We start from the raw sequence: 26,456 nt of genomic DNA, 5'->3' as shown, positions 1-26,456 counted from the left end.
TTTTTTGTTAATTTTCACCTTTTTTAATGCATGGTATTGCCTTTAAACATACAATTTGCCAACTGAAGTTCTACCTTGTTGAAAGCTCACGTTTCAATTTGGCACACCTCTGGGCCTGAAGCAAAGAATGGGAGATTTCTTATGAAACCACTAAGTTTGCTCCGTTGAACTTCATCTATTGATTTCATACTGCACACCGGCAGTGCCACAGCTCCCTTGGGAAAGACACCCTCAATGGGCCCCCTCCTCAGTGCATCTACATTCATTCTCACTGCCATTATCACCATCTGCTATTGCTCTTTGTTCTTTTTCACATCATTGCTACCACCTGACAGGCAGAGAACCAGTGAGCAAGTCGGCAGTGGCATCTGCCTCTTGTCCTTCTCACCACCACCATTGTCTGGGCCAGCGCTAGAGACAGGAGAACAAGCAGACTGCAATGGTGAAGAGGAGGAGCCAGTCCAGGGGGCTCTAGTCAGTGAGCCCATGCTGGGGTGTGGGCCCTTGGCAGGTGCCCAAGCATGCCTACCAACAGGTTTATTAAAGAGGGATATTCGTCTCTCTGGCAGCATTCTAAAACACAAGCTTGCTGCACATTTTGTCCTAGTGGCCAATCTACATTGCACCTGCCATCGCAATGAATTCGGTGTCCCAATGCTCTTGCATTAAAACGTGATTATTCACACTCACCCATTTTCCCCGTTGCAGTGCTTCATCGAATGCACAAGCTCAGTTCACACTCGAGCGCTGTGCTGTTTTCCTGCTGTTTTCCTGCACGCGCTTGTCTGATCTCAGATGCTAAGCGGGGTCAGCCCCGGTCAGTGCTTGGATGGGCCGGGCGACCGCCTGGGAATCAGGCTTCCTGCACTGAGCAGGGGGTTGTTGTATCCCTTCAAATGAGATTACGTTTTACCCCCTCCTATCCCCCGCTCCAGATGTTTTTTTTTTAAATTAAGGCGTTATCCTCGCAGAATCGGGGCTTCTCCACAATTTTTTTTCTAATTGAGGCATGATCTTCAAAGATTCGAAGTTGTGAAGCTTCACAGCTTCGTATCTTTGAAGATCATGCCTCAATTAGAAAAAAAAAATCGCGGAGAAGCCCCGATTCTGCAAGGATAACGCCTTAATTTAAAAAAACAAAACATCCAGAGCGGGGGATAGGAGGGGGTAAAACGTAATCTCATTTGAAGGGATACAACAACCCCCTGCTCAGTGCAGGAAGCCTGATTCCCAGGCGGTCGCCCGGCCCATCCAAGCACTGACTGGGGCTGACCCCGCTTAGCTTCCAAGCTTAGACAAGCGCGCGCACATCCAGTCCTTTGCTTGTTGCTGAGGAAATGGGGACTGCTGAGGAAGCTATGCAATCAGTAGCTGGAAGAAGACATGGGGCCATCGAGAGCTGTGATTGGACAGGAGGGAAATACAAACACCACTGCATATGGACAGGTGGGGGAGGGGACTATGACTGGATATGGTAGCAAAGGCGGAAAATCAGAGCACATTAAGGGGATACTGGGATATTAGGGTATTGAAAGCGGGAGCATGGAAGTGGGAAATTCCGGTTCCAATTCGAGGCGGCTACTGCGTAGTGTGAAAGGCAGGCGGTGAAACCTCATTGGAAGTGAAAAAAGGCGGTAAGTGTAGATCCAGCCCTAGTCCAAGGGACCAGAAATCTGGATGCTAGGTTGTGCTTAAGGGGACAATAACAGTTATTTTGCTGTGTGCAACACAATAACCAATACAGAGAGGAACTTCAGATATTGCTCCTTTTGGTTATATAGATCATTGTTCAGTTCCTGGGGAAGCATCAGCTCATTGCTCCGACACAGAAATTAATGAGTGCTAGGTGGGTTGCAGACCTGTGAATTAGCCTGCTCCAGAAGGTAGCACAGCTGCTATAATTATGTACACAATATAAACAGAGAACAAACATGGTAGAGACCCCCAAAACAGTCTGCAGACACTTAGCATCACTCCAGCTGAAGCTCAGCAGAACCAGCTTCGTATGCTGCCTAGATGAGAGACTACCCTGCCCTGGGAAACTTGTGTTCTGTGCTCTTGAAGAAGCAGTGGCATATAATAAATTTTACGTGAGGTACAATTTTTAGTCTAAATCATTTAGTGGTAGACTAAATAAGGAAAATTACCTCATTTAAAGATAAAATGGCCTACCAAATTCCAGTAACTGGCTCAGAGAAAGTCAGCTTAGTTGTGGGAGCATGGTGAAACCAAGTAAAAGAGAAAGCAAGCACTCTACGGAACAGTGCATCTGGTCAAGAAACAGAGATATATAGGGTTGGGGAGAACGGGGTGTGACCACATTGTATTGGCCAATTGTATTGCTATAGACTTCCATATGGTGATGCCATTTTGCTGTATTTTGAGTAGGAAGCTGCAAAACTGAGATGATATAAGCAGTGAGAGGGAAAATCGGATATGAGATGTTCAGAAGTTTTCTTGCAGTGGGAGTCGAGATGGCATGTCTTCCCTATTCCAGTGCGAACACTGCTATTTCAAAAATAAAAATAGAGAGGTCTCCCAGATAGCATGACCACTTATACATCACCAAAAAGGGGACAAAGGAGGACATTTTTAAAAATTGCATGTGTTAATTCAGAGAGAGATGCAAATGTAGAAACAATTGCTATAATTAATAGAAATATATCTCCCCATATTAGGGAAGACTGTGTCCAGGTGAGCTGTGTGCCTGCTCACCCTGCTGCCCAGATGCTGTTGATGAGCATCTTCAAAACTATGAGTGGTGTGGAGAAAGTGGACATGGAGACATTTTTCTCCCTCTCTCAAAATGCTAGAACCCGGGTTCATCCCATGAAGCAGATTGGTGGGAGATTCAGAACAGATAAAAAGGAAGTTCTTCCTCACATAGTGCATAGTTGAACTATGGAATTCGCTACTACAGGAAGTAGTGATGCCACCAATTTGGATGGCTTTAAAAGGGGGTTGGACAAATTCCTGGAGGAAAAGGCTATCAATGGCTGCTAGTCTTGATGGCTATGTGCTACTTCCAGTACCAGAGGCAGTGAGCCTATGTACACCAGTTGCTGGGGAACATGTGTGGGAGGGTGCTGTGGCGCTCATGTCCTGCGTGTGGGTTTCCCATGAGCCACTGGTTAACCACTGTGTGAACAGAATGCTGGACTAGATGGACTCTTGGTCTGATCTAGCAAGGCTCTTCTTATGTTCTTATATTCTTAAGGCCCCTTCAAATTGTTTTTTAACTTTGAACTGGACTTGCACAGGCTAGCCCTTCAAATAGATGATGCCTTCAAACAGAGGACTGTCCTCTGTAAAATAGGACACGTGGCCACCATCGAACTGGGAAACAGACTAGCATGACATGTTACAGTACAAGATAAGACTGAAAGGAAACTTAACTCTCCCTCCACCCAAAAATTGCTTTGGGATGCAGAATTTCTGCTTTCAGGGCCACCTATTAGGGACATAGTTGGATGAAAACTTTTCTTAAGGCCCAGATCCCTAGGCAGAAAACAATCCAAAACCTAAGGAGTTGCTTGGTCAGTCAGTGGAGAGGAAGGATTAGATTTAAGGTGGGCTTCCATATGCTAAATTAAGTTTATTTCTAGGAAGGATGATGAATTTATGTGGAATATGGCAACAGTTCTATGTAGCAGAGGTGGAGGCTCATCATTAAAGAGGTTTGAGAGCAATGGAGAAGAAATTACATAGGCTAGGCTTCTCTGCGGAAGTCGTGGGCAGTTATGGGCTTGAGAAGGCCCAATGTCTTGTTGTTCAAAGACTAATAGACTTAGATCTACTCTTTACTAAATATAATAACTTAAATAATTACAGAATCACTGCAGCTCTATATCTGTATACATTAACCATTCCAAAGTATAGAAGAGCATTTAATCTTGCCTGTTTGAATGCGCTGCAATTGGCACTATTAAAGAGATGATTTAGTAAGACCCTGGTTAGTGAACGGATATGTTTCTGAGGTGTTGGAGTAACAGAATCAGTTGAACATGTTCTCTTACATTGTGACCTCTATAGGGAACGCAGAGAAAAGCGAATTTCCCCATTATTAACAGCCTTCCCAGGAAGTAGCTCCACCACTTTGGTATCCATTTGTTTAAGGGATGTGTCCTTTTGGATCCCTGAAGGGTTGCCAAGTTTTGTTATGATTTCAAATGCAAACTATAAAAAAGTGATGTTATTTTCCTGTGAGAAGGAACCTCATAAATTGTATTTTGTTACTATGGTAGTTTTAACTGTGCTTTATATGTTTTATATTGATTTTGCTGGTCTGTGACCATAATAAATGAATTCATTCAATCCATTAAAGAGGTCCATTAATCAATTACTATGCTATCCTGCATCTGGACTACAGAAAAGCATGAGGTTTCTAGGAGATGGAGATGCCAGTTCTTCAAGACATTACAGTAGCCACTGTCCCCACAAAATTAAGCACAGTAGTTAGTGTCCTTCTGTCTCTGAACCAAATTCAGCTCCCCATTGAAGTCAATGGCAGCATTCCCATCCATTTTCAACAGAAGCTACAGCTCCGTGTTCTGACTGTATGCAACAGACATTTCAATTAAAGACAATATGAATCACATAATTCTGCCCTTGGCAGCTGAATGCTCAAGACAGCAGGGTAGGAAAAGCATAACATAACTCCAAATGGAAATAATTTTCCTATTAACTTTAAAAAAGAAGAGAAGTTTAAAGGAACATACAAACAATTATTTTCCTTCATTGACTGACTTCTAGGAATTGAATGTACACTCATGAGACTTGGGTTCAAATTCTGCCTCAGCTATGGGGCCCAATTATCCATCAGTCAAGAAGGAAAGCTAATCACCGCCTGGTATTTATGGAGGCAGATAAGATTTTAAAGCATATCACATATTAGGAATTCTCCATAAATTATTTATTATTTTTATTATTATTATTATTATTATTATTAGATGATGATGATGATGATAATAAAACAACAATAACAATAACAATATGTCGACTGTGTTGACGATTATAACACAAATGGTTGAAGGCTACCAACAAATACCATCAAACACAGGTAAGAATCCATTTGCCATCTTATTCTATGGTGGTGATGGCAGCCTCTGTTGCATCTGCTTAGTGATATCTGCCACTGTTGCATCTGCTCATTGTCGTCCAGTGGAGCTCTTTCATGTGGTTAAAGGCCTCTTGGGTATAGGCCATGGAACACAACAACTCAGGCCTTCTGTGAACAATTTGCCAGATACTTTGCAGATAAAATTGCCTGTATTTGTGCTAACTTGGATGCCATTGTTTTGACAGAGTCTGAGATGGATAGGCCTGGTGCACCATCTAGTCATGTTAGGATACCTTTTGGCTTGTGCAATCTGAGGATGTGGACAAACTGCTTGGAGGACTGAGGCCTACTATTTGCTCTTTAGATCCTTGCCTACTCTGGCTTGTGAAATCTGCCAGAGCTGAGCTGAGTATCTGGACCTCTGAGGTGGTAAATGCCTCCTTGAGGGATAGTGAGGTTCCCACAGCTTTGAAAGAAGCTGTGATGAGGCCTTTGTTGAAGAAAGCCATTTCGGTAGTTATCCAAAACCATTTAGATCCAATGGTTTCAGATAACTACCGCCCGATATCAAATGTGTCATTCTTGGGCAAGGTGCTGGAGCATGTGGTGGCCTCACAATTCTAAGTCGTCTTGGATGAAACTGATTTAGATCCATTCCAATCAGGTTTCAGGCCTGGTTATGGGACAGGAACAGCCTTGGTCGTCCTGGTTGATGACCAGGGAATGGATGAGAGAAATGCAGCCCTGTTGGTTCTTCTGGACCACTCAGCGGCTTTCGATACCATTGACCATGGTATCCTTCTGGATGGTTTATCTGGGCTGGGCTTGGGAGGCATGGTTTTAAAGAGGTTCCAGTCCTTCCTGGAGGAGCAGTCTCAGAAGATGGTGCTGGGAGACTTCTGTTCCATCCCATGGCTGTTGGCCTGTGGGGTGCTGTAAGGTTCTATCTTGTCGCCTATGCTTTTTAACGTCTACATGAAACCAGGAGGCTTGGTCTGAAATATCAGTATGCAGATGATACTCAGCTCTATCTTTTTTTCCCATCTGCACATCCCAGGGAGGCTGTGGAACTCTTGACCCAGTGTCTGGAGGCTGTTTTGGGATGGATGAGGATGAACAAGATGAAACTTAATCCAGAAAAGATGGAGGTACTGCGGGTTGGGAAACCAACTACTTCGGATGGAGATTTACAACTGGTCTTAGATGGGGTTGCACTCCCCCTAAAAGATGAAATGTGTAAACTGGGAGTCCTCCTGAACTCTGAACTAATTGTGGAAACCCAAGTGGCTGCAGTGTCCAGAAGTGCATTTTACCATCTTACCTGGAAAGAACAGATCTTGCCTCAGTTATCCATACACTAGAGACATCCAGGCTGGACTATTGTAATGTGCCGTATGTGGGGCTGCCTTTGAAGATGGTTCAGAAATGTCAGCTGGTGCAGAACGCAGCTGCCCGAATGTTGGTACAGGCAAAGCGATTTGATCATATAATGCCTATACTGCACCAGCTGCACTGGTTACCAGTGTGTTTCCAAGCCTGATTTAAAGTGCAGGTTTTTACATTTAAAGCCTTAAAAGGTTCGGGACCAAGTTACTTGAAGGGCCACCTTCACCCATATCAGCCTGTCCACACTTTAAGATCAGAAAGAGAGCCCCTTCTCATTTGTTCACCTGTGAGAGCAGTTAGGTGGGTGACCACACATGAGAGGGCCTTCTCTGCAGTGGCCCCACACCTTTGGAACAAGTTGCCATCGGAGGGCCTCCATACTGTGCAAGCTTTTAAGAAGGCCTTGAAAATATATTATTTTACCTTGGCCTTTTCATGATATGATTGCTCTTGTTGATGCCATTACCCTTGTTGTTGCTGGTTTTATTGTTGACTGTTATTGTTGCTTTTATTGCTAATTCATTGTGTTTATGTTTTTATCGCTTTTAATATTTTAACTGTTTTTATGTATTTCATTCTGTAAGCTGTCTTGGGAGGGCTTCTGCCCTGAAAGGCAGCCAAGAAATATTTTAAACAATAGTAGTAGTAATGACAATAACAACAATTGTTTTTGATGTAGATTCAGCTCCATTCAAGTCTCAGTTCACACATAATTCCTCTTCACTTGATTACTTTACCCTTAAGCCCTCGAAATGTTAACCCTCCCCCCGGGGAATCCCAAGAGGAGGCGCAGGCTGGGTTTGAGTTCCTTGTGGGCTGGATTAGCCCTGCAGGCTGCTCCTCACTGCAGACGTTCACCTTCCCAGTTCATGGAAAGCATGAAGCCAGTGACAGGGCCACGATGGTGGAGACAGGGTCAACAGGCTCATCCCCCTCGCTGTCCTCACATGATAGTAATTGGGGATGGCAGCAACGGGAACACCCAAATAGGGATTTAGTGGCAGCTGAATGTGTGAACCTATTCAACTTAATAGCTTCTGAGGTGAAGTGAGGAGGTATAAAGATTCTGTCTTGGTGTTTGATCAGATATGGGCCATTCACTCATACAAATCTACACCTAATGGTGGAGTCATCAAATTATATGTACTGCATGCATATGTCAACCAGGCCTTGCTGATGAAGGTTGGAATGTGTGAAGTACCTCCATTGAAATGCATTATCTCTGAAGTGAGGTGAGAAAGTTTTTGTCTGTGGTGTTAGTGTGATGGCCATTGGTTTATGCTGGGAATCATAAAGTGCTGAACACAGGCATGTGTGCACCAGTGCCACAAAGGCAGGTATCGCTGTATTTCAGAAACAGTGAAATACCTTTGTAATATTTCTGTAAATCCAACCCAGAGGCTATTATAACTGAAGTATGTGTGGTTGAGGATACCGCACTAAGAAAAGCATATCTGTACAGAACCGATAAGTACATGCCATCTTTTGGGAGAGATGTTACCCATGTTCCCACTTACAGTTCACAGACTAGAACCAAAACAGTCTCAACAAATAAACTTGTGCCTTTAACTCACAGCTCAGCTAATTAAAAATTCTCTTACCAATTAAAACTGTCTCTCTCTGGTTCACTAACTAAATCTTTTTAATGCTCCTAGCTCTAGTAAGTTGATAAAATAAATACATTTCACTGCTTTCATACATAATACCTTTAAATGTAAAGACACTTTCTCTTCATTCCACAGAATACGATACAAAATAGAGAAGAGTTCAGCTTGTAATGGAACTCGTTTTAGAGTAAGAGGATTGTCAGGGGGCCCTAGCCGGCCTCTTTCAGTCTACTCGAGTAGCCAACTCCAGTCCAGACACAGACAAACGATTCTTTTCAAGGCTTTATTCCTTTTACAACTTAATAACTCTATACCCAGTGACTAAGCTATGAACAGCAGAGTAACCTATGCCCCAGGTTGGAAACAGTTGGTCCCCATTTGAATGAGAATCACTTGCAGACCCTGAACTGATGGGCTAGGGAGAGTCCCTCCCCTTTTCCCTTGGGTCCTCTGGACGCGACCGTTGCTTGCGCGCCAAACGGGCGCTACGCCTCCTTTCCGCGCCCTCCATAGCTTGCCGCTCTTTGCGTCTGCGTCGAGCATCCATCCAGCCCGCCTCCCATGCTCTTTCCCTCCCAGGACCGCTATCTATGTCTGGAATGCCGGCAGGAGGAATCTCTGCCAGCTGCAGGGCCAGGGAGGGATGAGCGCGCTCCTCTCCCACGGATGGCTGTTCCTCCTCAGAATCAGAACTGTTCTGAGGTTCTATGGGCTCAGTGTCCACCCTGACAAAGATATGCACCTTCCAGTTATATAGTACTGAGTTATTAAAATATGTGGTGGCCTCAAAATGATTTAAAGATTGGGTGTTTTTATTTGATTATACAAATAACGTTGGATAATTATTAGTGGTTTCTGCCCCCACTCCCCACCCTGCTTCTTTGAAGATAAAACCCTCAAACAAACATACTGCTTTCTTCACAATGTCTGTGTCATGTAACACCAGTAACCTTGTCAGGCCACAGCACATCTACACTCTAACCTGAAAGAAATCCACTGACCCAAACCTCAAGTAACAGAAGGTGGACAAAAATGTTGTTACCTGAAGCTTTAGAAATGGGTGTGCCTATTTTTTTATTATTATTATTTATTTATTGGCCAACAGCAACTTGTTTTTCCTTCTTTTATGAAAACAGCCAGTCATGAGGGGAAAACTAAAATGGTACCACTCATTGTAAAGCTCTTAATCCCCAAGGTCCTCCTTGTGTCTACAGCAGGTGTCTTCCAGTAAACTTTACATTTAAACCCAATAATCCCTGATCTTTCCCAGTAACACCCATAATCCTTTTATACCGCATGGAGCAGAGTTCAGCAACTTTGTAGCCAGCCCAAGATGATGGTTTCTGTTTGAAAAATAATTTATAAAGTTGAACATACTTATTTTCCCTTGCCCACCCACAAAATTTAATCTTTTCTCTGACTGAAGTTGGCTTTCAAAGTTTCCATTCCTGCAGGTTTGCTTATTAAAAAGGAAGAGGACAATTGCCTGTTGTTGTGATTAAAGGGAAGGACTTCTTAGTAAAATCTTTAAGAAGCTCTTGTCTTCATACTCTTGCTTATAGGGGTCTGCTTGCCTCCAATGTGCTCTGCTTGTATATTTGTAAATAAAACCAATATTACAAAAGTACCACAAGTCTCCAGCATGCTCACTCTCTCTCATCCCCATAGGAAGCTAAACCCTGTAGTTTATTTCATGGTAGATTAGTTCCCAGACAGAGATGTCTCTTTAGGAATTTTATGAATCCATATCTCTTCATGCACAACTGTTAGAAGCCTAATTAATAAGATATGGAGATTCACTGGTCCCTCCTACGGAGGGATACTGGCGTTTTTGCCAAAATCAGCATCAATAAACATGCTGAAATGACAGCAGCCAAAATCAGCATCTATAAGCATGATGGAATGACAACAGTAGAAAGCCAGCACTCCAAATTAAATAATTACAAAATAGCTTTAAAATATTAGGTTAAATCCAACATCGTGCAAACATACCTCTAGTTGTGTAACAGGATTTGCCCTTGTGTCAGGAATGAATCTGAGCATGTGGAGATAGCTAGCAGCTCAGATTCAGAATGGGAACAGCCAGAACAGGGGGAGGCTCCCTCCCTAGTGAGCTCAGATATGGCAAAGCCTTCTTCTCAAGACCTTGGCACACAGATGGCTTGGCCTGAAGGGGCTCCCCTTTCCTCCTCCATGAGAACCCAGGTCTCGAGGGAAGAGGTGAGTGAGGGGTGTGACTTGAGAGATGCTAGGGTCTGTTGCAAAGTGAAACGGGAAAAGTTAGAGGTGGAGCTCAGATGGTCCACCAGGTTGGCTATACGTGAAAGCCTACATAGGAGGGAGCCACCTTAAGGGAGGAGCATCCTCTATTGGTATTCATAATTGTGTGGAGTAGCTGTTTCCTTTGTAGCCTGAGAGTTTCCTAGAATTTGCATTTGTAAAGAGCCTAGTCGCTAACTAATAAAGTAGTGAGCCTGAAGCCCAGTATCTTGGAGTGTGTTGACTGGGAAGGGGAAGGATGAAGGAATGTGACAGCTTGCACTCCTCCTCCTGCAGCTCTCTATGAACACACCCAAATCTGCTCTAGAGGCTCCCCCAACCCTCCAGAGAAGATTGGGGGAGGCGCAACTGCCAGCAGTTTCCATTTCACAGATGGACAGTCACCACTGGATCCAACCCAGTATATTAGGGAATGAAGAGCATGGATTTTGCAAAGAAAAGCCAGGATATCATCTTTGAGCATATCAACTAAGTTGAAGCTAAAAGCTGTGCTTTTCAATCATCCTTAGAAAAATCCAAAGTTGCAACTGTACACTGGGCTGGCATCAAGGGTAGGTATAGTGGGGCATCTGCTGAGGGCCCACACCTCAGCAGGGGCCCACTGAAAAGAGTCCCCTGGACTGGCTCCTCCTCTTCACCTGCCTCGTTCACCTGCCTCTTGCTCTGGCCCAGACAACAGTAATGGTAAGGACGAAGAGCAGCGGATGCCACTGCCGTCTTACTCACTGGCTCGCTGCCTGTCAAATAAGCAAGTGGTATCAATGACGAGGCAGAGGGTGAGGAGGAATAGCAACCGGTGACAGTGGCAGTGAGAAAATAGATTCACTAAGGGAGGGAACCCACTGTGGGTGTCAACACTGAATGTACTATAGCAAAAAAGTTATTTAAACATTCTGTTAGGCTGTCAAGGGCGCTGAGCACTGCCTCCTCTCTTTTTCTTCTCTGGCTTTGACCACTGTTAAGTGTTCCAATCAAACAGTGTAAAGTACAGATATCTCTGTTTGGGAACTAATCTATCATGAAAGAAAGAACTCAGTCTTTGTAAAACAACCTGATGATCCAACTGTTATTTTATGTAAATCACTGGTATTGGACCTAGAGTTCAAATCCCAAGACAGTCACAAAGCTAGCTCACTGTGGGGCCTTCAGCTGGTTGCTGTATCTTAGTCTAACATACCTTGCAGGTCTGGTGTGAGAACAAAAAGTTGGAAGGAGATTATCTATGCTGCTGTGTGCTTCTTAAAGGAAAGGCGGGAGAAAAATGTTGTTAGTACAATAAAAGTGGACCGGCTGCTGTGAAGACAAATATTGGCCTGGATATTTATTTATTTTTTATGTAAATGCAGATGAACTTTTGATGAAGGTGAACAAATGACAAACTGCACCATTTGGTTTTTACAGATCTAAAAGCCTAATTGCTTTTCAGTCTCCATCAACGGAGCACTTTTTATCAGCTTAGGCTGGTATACCAACTACGCCCTTATCTGGACAGAGATAGCCTAGCTACAGTTATCCATGCTCTGATAACTTCTCGTCTGGATTACTGCAATGCGTTATACGTGGGGCTGCCTTTGAAAACGGTCCGGAAACTTCAGCTGGTCCAAAATAGGGCAGCAAGATTGTTAACAGGGACTGGCCTTCGAGCTCATATTACGCCAGTACTTTTCCAGCTGCACTGGCTGCCAGTCCATTTCCGGGCCCGATTCAAAGTGCTGGTGTTAACATTCAAAGCCCTTAACGGCTTGGGGCCAGGTTACCTGAAGGATTGCCTCCTCCCATATGTGCCTGCCCGGACCTTAAGATCATCATCAGTGGCCCTTCTCCATGAGCCCCTTCCAAAGGAAGTGAGGCGGGTGGCTACTAGGAGGAGGGCTTTTTCTGCTGTGGCACCCCGGCTCTGGAATGAGCTCCCTAGTGAGGTTTGCCTGGCGCCTACATTGTATTCCTTCGGCGCCAGGTGAAGACCTTTTTATTTTCCCAGGCATTTTAGCATTTTAGCTTTCTAAATTTTTATCTTTGCTGTTTTAAATCTGTATTTTAAACTCCTGCACTGCTGCTAGGTTTTATTGTGGTTGTATTGTTATATTGTGGTTTTAATGTTCTGTATATTTTAAATTGTTTTATTGTGTGTTGCTTGGATTTAATTTTTGTGAACCGCCCAGAGAGCTTCGGCTATTGGGCGGTATAGAAATGAAATAAATAAATAAATAAATAAATAAATAAATAAATAAATAAATCAAGGAACAGGATAGTCTTATTTTAGAGTAACAAGACAGTGCAAAGAGGGGTTGAAGAAATAGACAGGAAATTCCAAACAAACTTTATAATTTGGTCTCCACTGTGAGACACCTTATTTTATAATAACTTCCAGATATTATGGCGCTGTGGTCTGGGTGTTTCAGTGTAGTTGACTTTAAGAGATATTGCTTATCTCACCCTTCTCAAACCTGGTGTCCCCCATTTTTAATCTGCCTTTCAGGGCACACCGCCCTCAAGGCAGCTTACAATACTACAAAAACCATGAACATACAGTTACAATTAGATACAGGCACAGATAGACACAGATATCAATAGTGGCAGCAGCTAATGGTTTTTAAGCACCAAAAGCAGACTGGAACGAATGAGTCCTCGGGGAAGGGAATTCCAAAGGTGTAGGGCCACCACTGAGAAAGCCCTATCCCTAGCGTTCACCACCCTAATAGCTCTTGCTGGTAGACCAGAGAGTAGGGCCTCTGACGCTAAACGCTGGTTGTACAGGCTCATACAGGTGTAAGTGGTCGTCCAGATGTGTTGGACTACAGCTCCCATCATCTCAACCAATAGCGAAGCTGTCTGGGGTTGACTCCAACACATTTGGAAGGCAGGTTGATCTGTTTTGCCAGATTGGGGAAGGCTGGCTTATCAGTTTTCCCAAAAGTAGGAGTAGGGCACATCCTATATCTATTACAGGCTATTAAAACATTCATCAGTCCAGACATTCCTCCAATGTACAGCAGCTCCAGTGCACACACTATTTTTTCTCTCTGTCCATACAAATGTTTCCATGGGCATACACAAGTTTCCAAATGTTTGGTTCGCTCTGTACAGGCAAAGGCCAGCCCTGCTTGTCTTGTAAGTCCATATGCACACTAGGGAACGTTCAGTCGGGTGTTGGATATGTAGCCCAAGTTCCACCATGGGCTGGTCACAAAGCATTGGTTGAAGTGGCAACAACAAGACCTCGATCAGATGTCCAAGCTGAAATATCTGCAAGGATTCATGACACGGCCCAATTATGAAGTGCTGTTGTGCCTTAGAAAGAGTGAAAATACCCCCAAATTAGCTTATAGATCCAAGTCTTACACACATAGAAAACGCTATGGTTTTATTAGGCAGAAGGGAACATTAGTCATATTTTTTAAAGTACCTGACATCATCAATCATATGTGTATGCAAAAGCTGCAAATAGTTTGAAAAAAAAAAAAGCCTGAAGTTTTTGTTTATTTAGGAGAGACTTTAAACGGGTTTTATGGAATATTAGAAACAATTAGTGTAGTCCTCATGTCTTAAACGCAATGGGAGCTTTGCCATTGATCTTAATAGGATGTGGTTTGCATCCCATGCCTTTCTTTTTATAATAATTAATGAGCAGAACTAGTTGTAACTGTAACCAGGCAAGACAAATTATTACAGAGTAAACAAACAGTAGATTAGATGGATATCATGGCCTTTGTCCACCTTGGAATGTTGCTGTGTTACTAAATGGAAGCAGTAAAAGATCAGAAAATTGTTAAGCATGAGTCCAGGAGATGGGGGAAAGGGGTGAGAGTCAGCCAACAACAGCAAGAAGTGGATATATATTTTAATGGTGAATAATAGTTTGCATCTTCTAGCCAAGCTGGGAATCTGTTATGAATGGTTCCCATGCCGTATGGCGTATAGACATGCTGTTTCCACCAGATTCTGCACCATGGATTGTGTATCTCTAAGATTCTCATGACTACCAGCTTTCTTTAATAGAATATCCATATTACCGGCCCCTTTCGGTGTGGGGAAAGCATTTGGAAGCTATCGGAAGTAGTTTCAACTAGCCAGGATGGATACCAGAGCTAGTGTACCAAGAAGTTAAGTATCTGAGCTATGAGCTGGAGGTTGCACAGATTATATGGTGTTCAATTTTTAGAACTGTATTTCCTTATCATGACAACAGACAAACAGACAACATCTCTCATTCAAGACCTACTGAGGGCTAACAGAAAAAGGGGTGGGGTTCTTGCACAGGGACCCTAATGCTGCTACGTTTTTCCTCCGGTTGGAAAACACAGTCCAGCAACTTTGGAGTTGTGCTCTGGGCTCATCTTTTAGCCTTAAAAGGTTGAATGCCAGTACACTGGGAGCCATGAACACAGCTGCCATAGTGCTACCCATAATGTAACAATAGCGTAGCTCATTGGTGGCAGGATTTGTGTGGACAAGTACAATTTGCCACCTGGTTATTCACTTGGCAGTACCTTCTACTCACACCCAAGCACATGGTTTAGTAATAAACTGCATGGTAATTACAAAGTCATTTGAGCCACTGATTCTATGGATAGCTTTTTGGAGGCTACTACCTCTCAACCACACTTTAGTTCTCAGAAAGGATGAGTGCTGGACCAAAGCATTCAGCCCAGATGAATTTTTCGTTACTTTAGGGATGGGATAAAAATGCCCTCTGAAGATTGGATTAATCTAAAGGGGCAGGAAAAATCCAAGAACTTTGAGGAGTGGCTAACTTAAAGTTCCCACCATCACCAAATGCAGCTTTACCACCACTTCATAGTGTCATCATCATGGGGCATTCTGTCCCAAATTATAAAGGGAGAGCCACTGGGCTGCTGAAGGCAACCATGCTACCACCTGAATGGGCAGCAAAGTTTTTGTGTGTGCGGTAAATATTTCTTATTGAAATATAGCTTATTTGTTATATGGATTAATTATTTGTGTGTGTGTGTGTGTGTGCGTGCGTGTACTTTGTTGTTGTTAGCCACTCTGAGCATTTTGTATGGAATGAACGTAAGAGGAGCCATGCTGGATCAGACCAAAGGCCTATCTTGTTCAGCATTCAGGTTCCACAGCAGCCAACCAGCTGCCTATGTGAAGACCACAAGCAGGACATGGGCACAATAGGCAGGGTATAAATGTAAACAAATAAGTTAAGCCTACCCCACACAAACGTTCTTCAGATATACCTGCTCCCTAAATATTGCTGATATTACACACACACACACACACACACACACACTTTTCCAGAGGAATGGTTCCAGGAAAGTTCGGGGTGGAGGATGTTTGGCCCAGGCTTAGAATGAATTAATTGTGGCTTACAGCAGGGCCCAGCAAACCTGATTATTTATGCATGTTGAATATATCCAGAAGACCACACGGATGTTACTACAAAGAAACTGCAAAAATTACATGGGGGAAAACAACATGCAACTCCAGCTAGTATTGTTTCACAGAATTGGTTTTCCTTATTTTGTAGGACCAATTTGCTTTGTTTAAATAACTTTCTCTTACCTTCAGTGACCGCCAATGACAATCCTGAATTTTTAAAAAATCTACATGGCACAATGGACCTTAAAGTACAATATTCAGAAATTATTCACTTGAAAATCTGATCAAAAACATAAAAATAGCTAAAATTGTAACCAGAAAGTGACCTTGCCTCTATGGCTTTCAGTATGAAATTTCAATGCAGTTGATGCTCTTTGCAGATGTTCTCAGAAGACAATTATAGGCATTTTATTGTTGAAATTCCTACCCGACTGAAATATAACTCTTGATATCAACTTGGATGCCATTTTAAGTAGTTTCGGCATTTTATTTTTTAGCTTCCATGACGCTAGTTAAATTTTGCTTGGTTACTGTTGAAAGTTATATTACACTGAAAGTGGATTTCTTTTCCTGTCAACAAGACATTACCGCTGACTTTTTTCCTTTCAAAAATAATCTTCTGTCTTTAAAAATGATTCATGCTTTCATAGAAGGGGGGTTAGTTTACTGCCCCAATCATTTATACAATGTTGAATTCACTTCCATGTCTTTATGTAGCTTCTGCTTTAGTTAAGAGGTTACAGGGGAAGACATTGTTCGAAATAGTTTTCATACATTGGTGAAGTTATTAACATTATTAATGTGTTACATAAAGTGTGTTACATAAAGTGTTTTGCAACGCGCTCAGCCTGCCGAGTACATGGAAAACTCCTTTTGGTGCCCACAGCGGGGCTGTAGCTAAACTGGGGTGGGGAGATGCCCTCAGGATGAGACTACATCCTTAGGAAGCTGCCTGATGCATAAAGAATCAGTGGCTTTGCTCCACTCCCAGCTGATTGGGAGAGAGCGGGGGGGGGGACCAGGGGGAGAACTGCTATGGTCTGGTCTGCTCCTAGAAGATATAGGGGTAGGCTGTCCAGAAGCCTGGCCTTTGTGTTTCTGCCACCCAGTCCTTCCCACCCTCTTTTTTTATATGTGACAAAGTCAATTACGTTGATACCTGTTTTTATTTACACCAGGTGTGGGGAACCTTTGACTCTCCAGATGTTTCATTTAATTATTTCATTTCTATACCTCCCAGTAGCTAAAGCTCTCTGGGTGGTTCACAAACATTACTACCCAGAAATTGTTGTTGTTCAGTTGTTAAGTTGTGTCTGACTCTTCGTGACCCCATGGACCATAGCACGCCAGGCCTTCCTGTCCTACTACCCACAAATACAAGAGAATAAAACCATAATATAAAACCTTTAACGTTCAGAATTTAAAAACAATTTTAAGCAGCTAAAAGTTACAAAAAGATACTGAGACCTGTTGTTGAGTTCCAATTCCCATCAGCCCCAGATAGCACCTGGAATTATGAAAGCTCACATCCAACAATGTTTGGACTGGAGGGCCTAAGGTTCCCTACCACTGATTTACGTGATTGACATAAAACCCAGTGTAATCTGCTGGGCATCGGGGCCTGGAATGAATTTTACCCACAATCTTAATTGGCCACAGTGGTCCAGGGTGGGGTTGCCTTCCCCATAGCAAACCCATGTCTACTGTACATAATTAATTTTACTTTGGTTTTATACTCTAAATTTAAACTTTAAAAATTTTCTATTATGTTGCATTGTGTCGTCGTATTTTATGGCTTTAATTGTTGTGAACTGCCCAGGGAGCTTTAGCTATTGGCCGGTACAGAAAGGTAATAAACAAACAAAGAAACAAACAATACCAACTTCAAAGCAAGGAAACATCTACATCTTTGTCACAACTTCGAAATAAACAGGATGAAATGCTGGGGCATTGGGCAGGGTCTACAGCCAAGAAAGTGTGGGGATGGGCTCTCCACTCCCTCAGGGCGTGACTCCATAACTACCGTACATCCCAACCCACTGCAAGGGATGATGCCATGGCTATGTCCCCAGGCGACTGTGCAGGGGTCATGCAAATGGCACAAATTGTCAGCAACTACAGCCTTCTCCCACCTTCCCAAGCTGACACAGCCAGCAGGCCAGGTCAGACAATTCTGACAGCACACAGGTTGCTCAGAAATTGAGATCCTCATTAGAATGCCATGCCTTGCCTGGGAGAAGCTGTATCCAGTCAAAGTTGTGGCCTTTATTTACCCCCCAAATGCTGTGTTTCTTCCCCTACCCACCCATGCCCAAGGCTGGTTTCTCCCATTGGTAGGAACAACTATTTGTAGAACACCCATTTTCAAGACAGGGAACTATTTAAGAAATGGCAATTTGCCTCAGACCATTCATTCATTCATTCATTCATTCATTCATTTATATCCTGCCTTTTTTCCTCCTTCAGGAACCCAAGGCAGTGTACATAATCCTCCACTCTCCATTTTATCCTCACAACAACAACCCTGTGAAGTAGGTTGGGCTGAGAGTCTGTGACTGGCCCAAAGTCATACAGTGAGCTTCTGTGGCCGAGTGCGGACCAGAACTTGGATCTCCCGACTCCCAGTCCAACACTCTAGTGCTGAGGTCTGAATTGTGCAGCCTGATCCTATCCATGTTTACTTGCATTATGGTGGGAATTAGGTATGCATAGTAGTGCAGCCTAAGTGCAATGGGTAACACACCAACCATGGGACCACGCTACATGCCACCCAAAGGGCATTCCAAGGGTGAGTTCTCCACTCCTTGACATAACATCTAGGAATGCTCTCCCTTTTCTTAAAACTTACATTTTTATTCACAGATAAGCAATCCACTAAAGAGAGGAAAGGTGTGGTGGGTGTAGAATAAGAAATCAAGTAGAATGGAATATTATGAGTATCTAAGGCATAGCCAAAAAATAAATAAAAATTATATCATACGTCCAATTACAGTATAGGCCATTACTTAGTTATTATCTGATTCCTAATAATATATGGGGATGCATGTTACTGGACCCTGTTATTTCCATTTCTCAATAAAATGATTATCCACCCATCTGCCTTCTCTAATAATATTGGTTTTACTTGAGCATATATACCATTCCACAAACTCTTCAATAAGCAATATGTTTTTGTTGGTGAGGCACTGTTTTGTTTGTTTTTGTTTCCATTTATAGGTCAAAGCCACCCTTTCTGCTGTTACCAAACAATATCATCATCATCATCATTACATGGACCATCTGGACCCACCCAAATATCTAGTATGCTTATTCTCCACCACAGAATCAATTTTGCCTGCAAAAAGGGAGCCTCACACATTGGACCCATTTCCCCTGTTTTATCACTTCATATTTTTAAAAGATTTTCATAATGTTCTGCTCTTGACATGAACTTTATTAAAGTTATCTAGATTTACTACAGGTTATGTCATTTTAAATGTTTAAGGCAATACAGTGAAGGAAAATTTAGAAGAAACTCCCAATTTCACCAACACTTGGACAAAACAAGGTACAGATTATATGGTGACGGGGAAATATGGGTTATTAGTGGTTAAGTACAAAATGACTTCATAAAAGTACAAGTGGTCTTTGACAATGCAGGCTACTATATCATCCAGTTAAACTTGGAGGATAGCAGGAGTCACCTTTTATCTCTCAAAGATACTGAACATCTGGTATCCAGCTTTCATGTTGTACATTTTGTTGGCCCCCTCAAACTTTAGTTTTAAAGGAAAAACCATTACACAGCTTAAGCCTGGCCTCTTACAATAAATATCATGAAGAGAGCCATTGATATGTTTGATGATAATCCACTTATTTATGGACATGTTAGTAACTTTATAGGCCAAATGGGTTCCGCCTGAACATTCTGCTTTTGACTAGATACTTGTTCTTCCGAGTTATGAAATAGAATTAGAGCTATCCGTTCTCAAAAGGAATGTATTTTAGAAATGAATGGTATAATGCAATCCAACTGTACAGTTTAAGCAAGACTGAAACTGACCTGAACTGATACACCATGTTAAGTAACTTACCAGTAGTCATTTAAACACCATTCACTCTGATGTATCACCAGCTTTGGAAGACTACAAGGTTCAATCAAAAAAGAAAAACTATTTGATGCTAGGTCCAATACAATTATAGCTCATATGGTTAATTATAGCTTAGAGACCCAAAATAACATCAAGTATCCATCTCCTTTCAAAGAATGTAGTGTTGCCCTGACAAAGGTTACAATACAAGCAGGGAAAATTGTGGATGTGATGAAGATGGAGGCAAGGAATATGTGTTCACATTTATACAAGGCATTTGGGGAAATGTTTGGAAACAATTCTTTTAGGCCCACAGATTATAGACCTATTCCAAGTCTATTAGACTGGGCAAGAAAATGGGACACTAATGGATACACATTACAAACTTTCCATAGGAATGGGGAATATAATCCTTCTATAGTCTGGGAATAAATGGAAGTTGCTAATGTATATGCTGGAACGTCTAATGATCCCCATGCCAGCTTTCTTTTGTCTTGCACACTAACAATGTACAACCCTCTTTCTTTCTGTCTTTCCATCGGTCTATTGACTTTCCATAAAATACTCAAGGACCACAATCCAACACAGAATTAGTACCTACCTTTGTTGGATTGAGACCATAGCAACCTGAAATTTAGAAATATTTAGACATCATCAAATTCATGCTTAAAAATCACACTAAACCAACAGGTTGATAAAAGCCACAATGACATAATAACCTATTTGTAAAATGGCTTCTAGTGCTACAGACAACTTGCCCCATAAGCTGAAATGGACAAGAGGCACTTCTTGTTGTTTTCTTGGCAGCCACTCCTATATTTAGAAACATCACAACACTGGTCTTTATTTGTCATACCCATAGAATTTTACAATAATGTAGCATAGAAAAGGTTAATAACATTACTACATATGAGAAATTGTGCATGGGATTGTTCTGAATCCAGGATGAGTAGCACATTGAGCAGTGTCTCTTTCTTGAAACAGTAACTATTAATTAACCTTTGGACTGGAGGAAAAGAACATCCAAAAATACACCATTAATGAAGAAAGCAGTAGACAAAAGGCTCTGGCCAACAGGCAATCAGGAATGAAATAAATTAATATTTCCCAAGTGTGGCAAATTTCAAATATTTTCAAATGCTCATGTGGAAGCAATTCCATCTTTCTTTCTTTCTTTCTTTCTTTCTTTCTTTCTTTCTTTCCCTTTTCTTTTCTTATACTCTCAGTATAAGACACTGCTTCTAATTTGCCTTTGGTAAGTCCATTCACATGTTAATACATCCCAAGGCATTAAAAGCTATCAAGATATGACAGAAGATTTTGGATCCTTCGGCTGCAATCCTATGCACGTGGCACACTAACCTGAGAGTAAGGCCCATTTAACAAAATAGGACTTAACTTCTGAGTTATCATGCCTAGGATGGCACAGTAAGTGCTTCATTCCCAACAGCATGAGCTTGCTGAGACAGAAGAATATTATAGTTTTGGTTTGGAAACCTACAGCAGTCAGGTTGTGATTTGAAAAACCCATTATCAGGAATAGTTTCCCTCCAGTTTCCAACCACAAATGTCCAGCAGAGGATGGAGGTTTGAGATAAAAGGCTTGGGGCTTGGTTACATCACTTTAATAGGCATGGATAATGGAGCTGTTTGGGTTTCAGTTATGCCAAACCTCATCATTCAAGTTTGGCTCTCAAAAAACAAAAACAAGTTCAGAGCAGTTTTGGATCTTGTTCTATTTTATCCAGATCAATAAACCGGGGGGGGGGGGATTGGGGAATGGAAGAGAATTGTTGGCTGTCATTCCAGTCTTGCCCTCACCTTTAAGTAAGATAGTAGATTAATATTGTAACATTTCTTTCCAGAGAAAGAAACCAGATTAAAACAACAGAGCTCTTGATTTAATTTAGAGCACTGTCCAGCTGGGTGGGGAAACCTTTATATGACCACAACAACCATGAACAACTCTGGTGGCTTAAAGAACTGAACATATAAGCAATTAAAGAGATCTAGATGTGAGCCTTCTGTATAACTCTGCCCCTGTTTTTGTCAGCAGAGAAAAAAGGCATTTGGGATTGTAGAGCAAGGTTCTACTTGATGAAGTGCTCTGCAAATTGAAAGTTTGCATATACTTTCATTAACAGAAGTTAGGCCAAATAAAATGTACCAGATGATCTATTTTGCATTTCTTATTCTCTGGAACCAACATGCCAGCACTTTCTTCTGCTAAAGCATCTCAGATGCATATCTGTAGCCCAGCCTCCCCCAACCCAGAGTCCTCTAGATGATTCAGACTACAACTCCATAACCTCTTACAACTGCCCATGCTGGCTGAGGCTGATAGGAGTTGTAGTCCAAAGTATCTGGAGGTCACTAGGTTGAGAAGCCTGCTATAGCCTCAGATATGATGAAAGGCTGTCTTAAACAGAGAACCTGACTATTCCTTTGTTTACGTTGACTTTTGAGAGTCCATCACATATGTTTAGTGGGAGAACTCATGTGCAGAAGCAGGTCTAGGGCCCTTTTCACATTACAAGCTCCTTGCATTTTCTCCATATGATTCTTGTAAGCACACAGTGAAATAAACACCAAGAAAAATGGGGGTGTGAACTGGGTGAGATGTGGAAAGAGCTGCAGCAATGCCTGAAATTGTGGCAGTTAGGAAAAGTGGCTGCGTGATCACAAGAGTAAGTTAGGAAAAGTGGCTGCATGATCACAAGAGTAAGTTAGGAAAAGTGGCTGCATGATTGCAAGAGTAGCTGTTCTGAATCACCTGGATCTTGTTAACCTATGTATTTCCGGTAACATTTTTCTCTATATATATTATGCTACTGAAATAGTATGACAGTAAATGATTTTATAACCCAATACAGATAATCTCTAGTACAATGGTAAATTATTCCCCTTGCCAGACTCTGCAAATTATTGAATAGCATGCTGACATATTATAAATTATTGAATGGCATGCTTAAAGTTAGAAAAGTGGCTGCATGATCATAAGAGTAGCTGTTCCACATCACCTGGGTCTTGTTAACATGTCCATTTCCAGTAACATTTTTATCTCCATATAACATGCCACTGAATTAGTATATGTGACAGTAAATGATTTTTAAGCCAATATAGCCAGTCTCTAGTACAACTGTAAATTATTCCTCTATTTCAAATCTAGGTTAGTATCTCTGAGCAAGCTATCTTCAAAAGCAATGTATAATATGCTGAAATTTTCCCTTGCTAGACTCTTTGGAAATTATTGAATGTCATACTTACATATTTTGTCCAATTTAAACAGTTTTAAATACACAGAAATTAAGTTAGACTTGTTTTTGTTTTCTATATATTCCATGAACTACTCTGTTATTCCCCAGAGATTCCATCCTACTTCAATATTCCAGTTGCCATTCACATTTCCATTCTGCAATATGGTTCTATTTAGACACAGCTTGATCATTTCATAACCCAATTTATATTTTCCCCTACTATACAGAATGGCTTTAGTTTCTTTTATGCACACAGCATGCAACAAATGGGGAAATAAATAACACTATATATACAGTGCCATTATAATTTTATGACTCTATATGAAATTAATTATAAGATTCATTTTTCTTCAGTAACAAAAAAGAGGAACCATCTTACATTTACCACATTAACCCTTTAATTCTTTTTCTATAGACTAGTTCAAATAGGAAGAAGTCTGATCCAAAATATGTAGTATTTCGTGCTATGGTAAATTCTTTTGAAAATAAGGCAGGTCAAAATTTGGATTCTTCCTATAGATGTCAAGGGAATGCCACGTAAACAGCAGTCCTATGCCATATACGTACCTGGGAATAAATTGTACTGAACTTGGTGAGACTTATTTTTGAGTAAACATAGGATTGGGGCTGTCAGTCGTCTTTAAGCCTGGTGGTACCCTGGAATTTTGCTTTCAAATGTACTTACCTCGGTCACAGTAAAAGGCTGTACTGATTCACAAAGCAAGAGGAACTCAATGAGAAAACAACAAACGGTGGAAAGATACCTTGGTATGTGTGCAAAGGCAGACATTGCCAGTGGGTTGGAAGCACTTCTATATCATCTAGTAATTCAAGTACACTACAGATCATACGTCTGCTAATATTTCACTAACTAATGTTTGATGTAATACCTGGTGAGGCAGCTAGATTTCTGCTGCAAAGACAAGAATACCATTAACAATTCTAGTCGTAAGCAAGAGAAGATTTGCAGCATTATATAATTGTTTTAAGTTCAGTTGCATTTATCTCCCTCATTATTTTCTACTCTGTTATCATTTATGGTTCCTTGGATCACTCTGTTCCATGACCTTTGGCAACATTTTATTTTGGTCATGACCTTAAGTCAGTATTCTTTTTCATATCTCTTACGTTGCTACCACCTTTCCCTTGTATTTCCCTCCCCACCCCCACAGTCCCAAGGCCATGGGGCCCCCACACTACCAAGGCGTTTCTCTACATCTGCTGTTTATGCAATTAATGCCACATCTATTTTGTCCCTGACGAATGCATGGTTGCATTTCATGCTTTAAAAAACCCAAATACATAAAAGTAGCAGATGCAGGAGGGCCCAATCAGTAACATGGTATATAGGCAGGGAGGTTTAATCCTCCCCCCTTCCATACACCGCAGCGCCAAAAACAATGCCTTCCTCCAAAAGCTGCTACTTGCCCAAGGATGGGGGCTGCCATATGCACCAAGGGCAACTTCATCCTGGGGTGGGGAATAACAGCTTTTGGGACAATTTTCATCAGAATCATAAGGGTAGGTTTAAGCTTTCACCTTTCCATGCACATAGTCCTGATCCTGAGGGGGGTGGGGCTTATTTCACACTTGGTAGCTCTCCTGTTAGAAGAGCTAGCGTACTGGTCAAAGCATTGGACTTAGGTTGGGGAGGCCTCAGTTCAAATCCCTTCTCACCAAGTCTCTCTCTCAGCCTAACCCAGAAAATGCTGTGAGTTTACAAGTGAGGGGAAAATCAAGTCTCTTCCATTGAGCTGCTTAGAGCTGGGAGATGCTGAATTGCAGTCCAACACATCTGGAGGGTGCCAGGTTGGGGAACTTTGCCTTAGAAAAAGAATCAGGAAATAAATAAATAAATACATGAAATGAAAACAGTGAATTACATTTTGACTTTTCTAAGGTGATGGATTTTAAAAATGGAAATAGTAAACTGGAAGCACTCAGTCTTGAACCAGCTGGTCTCACACATACAACTGATGTATGTACCAACAGCACAGAGTAGACTCAACAATCTGGCCAAGGAAGTTACTCTTGAAAGAGCTGGGGTTAGTGGTGATAACAAAAGGGGGGCGCAAGGGGATACAGTTCCCTCTCCATCGAACAAGTTGATTGACGCACACTACGTACTATTTGGGAGAGACCAAAGTTCCTCCATCCCTGACTGGCATTCTTTCCAGGACTATCATAGGTAGGTTGTGAGCGCACAACCTGAGACTGCTTAAAGTCCAATTTCCCGAGACTGCTTAAAGTCCGATTATTTTCCTTAAGTCGGGTTCTCCCCGGTATAGTTGTTGTGCGCCCCAAACCCCACATTTACCTCGCACCGTGACCCCAGTCAAGGGATGTTTCCTGTGTGTTTCCTGTCCCTGCACAAACCAATTCGTGTCTACTCAGAAGTAACTCCCATTGTGGTCAATAAGGCTTGTCCCCTGAACATGCACATCAGAATTTACAGCGATTCCCCCCAATTGAAATAGCACATTTTAAAGCTATTTAAAATAGCTTTATTAGCTATTTTATAGCTTTATTCCCTAAGGGCTATAATGCACTTTCTCGAAGCTGCGATTCTCCCTTGTTTGGTTTATTCCCGTTTGGAAGTAACTATTTCCACCTTCAGCCATCCCGATCCTGCGTAGCATCGGGTTAGAAAGGGGGGTGGTTTCCCATCCATTTCTTTCCCAGCCCAAACATATGTGTGTGTACTGGGGAGAAACTCCCATTGTGGTCAATGAGGATTGTTTCCGGACTGCGCACTCCTGAGATTCCCGTGAATCAAAGTAATGCATTTAGAGAGCCTTAATGTCAAAGCTTTGAATGATTGCAGTAGGGCAGCTAGAGCATGGTGTTCCTTTCAAAATTGCCGGGGCGGGAGTGGGAGGGAAAGAAAGAGAATGATTTCTATGGATACAGGGGAGGAACCCTCCCAGGATTTTATCAAAGGAGAAAGGGGAGAGAGCCTGGGGGGGGGGGAAGCCTCTCTTATTGGTTGAGCAGTCCCTGCCAGTCACATGACATTCACTCCAACCTGCGCCCCCACCCAGAAGCATGTTCCATGAAGCGACTGTGATACACTTGCTGTGGAGCCCTACACAGACCAAAGCCAGTTCCTTGAAAAATCCAGGCAAGACACGATTGGCTTCTCCTTCCATTGTTATGGAGAAACCCCCCAAGTTTCTTTTCAGAGGGTTCAACCTCTCCAACTACAAGGTAAAGCTACCCAGTTGGGCTTCCATTGGCTTTTTAAACCTAGGACAGCATCTCCAACTTTGTTAACATAAAAAACTGTCTAGCTTCTACTTCTGTTTTCTGTCTATACCTAAGAATGGGGATGAGTTTTGAGTAATAGCTGGATCATATATATATATATATATATATGTATATGTATGAATGATCAACCATTGTTTATTTTTCCCAATTGAAACCTGAAACCATCTCTATACCTGAT

General features: G+C 42.0%; 1 protein-coding gene across 5 annotated transcripts in view; it reads right to left on the bottom strand.

The window, feature by feature from the left end:
* Positions 1-3,480: 3,480 nt before the first annotated feature.
* The window catches only part of TRMT11 (tRNA methyltransferase 11), a 104,018-nt gene continuing 81,042 nt past the window's right edge, over positions 3,481-26,456 (bottom strand). For 2 of the 5 annotated variants that reach the window (XR_014786680.1, XR_014786683.1), the window contains one exon: positions 3,481-24,835. The gene's annotated coding sequence lies outside the window, so the exon portion shown is untranslated. The remainder of the gene's footprint in view (positions 24,836-26,456) is intronic. The other 3 variants (XR_014786682.1, XR_014786681.1, XR_014786684.1) reach the window with 3 other exon arrangements.

The sequence above is a fragment of the Heloderma suspectum genome, chromosome 1 (genome assembly GCF_057233095.1).
Source record: "Heloderma suspectum isolate Gila_16-S chromosome 1, 16-S_ref, whole genome shotgun sequence".
Taxonomy (NCBI): Eukaryota; Metazoa; Chordata; class Lepidosauria; order Squamata; family Helodermatidae; genus Heloderma; species Heloderma suspectum.
Note: the sequence above shows the minus strand (reverse complement) of the source record. Positions and strands in the feature narration are given on the sequence as shown.